This window comes from Copadichromis virginalis, linkage group LG3, assembly GCF_057382275.1.
Source record: "Copadichromis virginalis isolate Kocher_CV1m ecotype Utaka linkage group LG3, C_Virginalis_male_GT1.1, whole genome shotgun sequence".
NCBI classification, from domain to species: domain Eukaryota; kingdom Metazoa; phylum Chordata; class Actinopteri; order Cichliformes; family Cichlidae; genus Copadichromis; species Copadichromis virginalis.
In genome coordinates, this window is record NC_140620.1 from 31,835,510 (window position 1) to 31,836,976 (window position 1,467).

At 41.6% G+C, this 1,467-nt stretch overlaps 1 protein-coding gene across 2 annotated transcripts in view; it reads right to left on the bottom strand.

The window, feature by feature from the left end:
* LOC146714096 (uncharacterized) overlaps nucleotides 1-989 on the bottom strand; it is an 18,460-nt gene extending 17,471 nt beyond the window's left edge. For both annotated transcript variants that reach the window (XM_085450698.1, XM_085450697.1), the window contains exon 1: nucleotides 881-989. The gene's annotated coding sequence lies outside the window, so the exon portion shown is untranslated. The remainder of the gene's footprint in view (nucleotides 1-880) is intronic.
* Between the last annotated feature and the right edge of the window lie 478 nt (nucleotides 990-1,467).

Genomic DNA, 1,467 nt, shown 5'->3' on the forward strand with positions numbered 1-1,467 from the left:
GATTCACTTTGTCTAAGGTTGATTTCTGGGATTTCACACAACCCAGGATTCAGATCGTGAATCCATGATGGGCTTGGATTTACATCATTATAAATGAAATGTGCTCTACTTGGAAGCAGCTGGCCCCGCCCCTTTTGACGGGTTGTGTGAGACTTTAAATCATCAAACTGTAAATTATAAATTTAAATTGTTATTGATCCTTTACCCCGAGTCCTAAAGTGTAGATTTATTTTCTTACTCTTCTTATATATATTGTTTGTTTACTTGCACCGCTGTAACTGCAGCCTCGTCGTCTCGTCTCTATATGCTGGACTGTCTGTAGCAGAGATGACAATAAAGTTTACTTTGACTTCAGCAGCGCGCAGGCGCACCGAGGGCTCTCGCGCTCACTTTATAGAATTTAGAAAAAACATGGGTGCAGATTATAAGTCTGTATCATAATATCTGTTTGTTGTTTTTATTTTGTTTTGCGAGTTGGTTATTAGATGCCGCTCCAGCCAGCCAGAGACTCCCCGCCGCCCCGCCCTCTCCTCCCTGTGCCGCCAGCAGCAGGCGCACCTCGCAAACGGAGGGCGCCCTTACTCCCAGCAAATGGCTGATAGAAAACCGATCGGTGCCTACGAATTTCCCAATATGCGCTGGCATGACGTCGGGGAAGCATGGGTACGACCGATTATTTTATTTTTTTCTTGCCAATGCCCGTGATGCCCCCCCCCCCCCACCACGATGCATTCTATTGGTTTGCACACTTACACACACCCAGCTGTGGTTTCCTGTTTTGCTGGACTCTGGAGAGCCCCGCCTTTAACGCTCTTCTCTCACAGAGAGCAACAGAAAACTTGGAAAAACTCCAGATTGACTGAACTCAGTTCAAAGTTACCTTGACACCTTTAGATGTGAGACGTAGTGATGGTCCACTTGAAGCTGACGCTCCGGTGCGTGTGTCAGAAAGATCAACGCGCTGCTTCAGAAGCACCGTGTCGAGGCTTGATTCGTTTGGCCAGAGTCACGTGATCAGTGACGTCTGAAGCTTCGTTTAGAACGTACCTTTTTTAAAATCAAACTTTATTGAAACACAATGAGTATACAACATACAAACAGATGAAGTTTACAAAAGAACAGAACATGAACATACAGAACCAGGAGTAAAAAAATTATGATATGAGTAGGCGAAAAAAATCTACATATAAATGTTGTTCTGAGAGGCTTTTTGTTGGTTGAGTCTGAAATTGATTGTATGTACAATTCATATCCTTATAAAAAGGCAGAAATATGGTGTTTTATTAATAAACTTACATTTATAGATATAAAATAGCTAAAAGTATCAACAAATTTTTAATAAAAAAACATTTATCATTCTTCCTGGGGAACTTAAAGAAACAGAATAAAACATTTTCCCATCGTAAAGAAAACTCCCTTAACTTCATATGTGTGTGTTTCTCTGGAGAAATTCAGTATGGTTCCGAC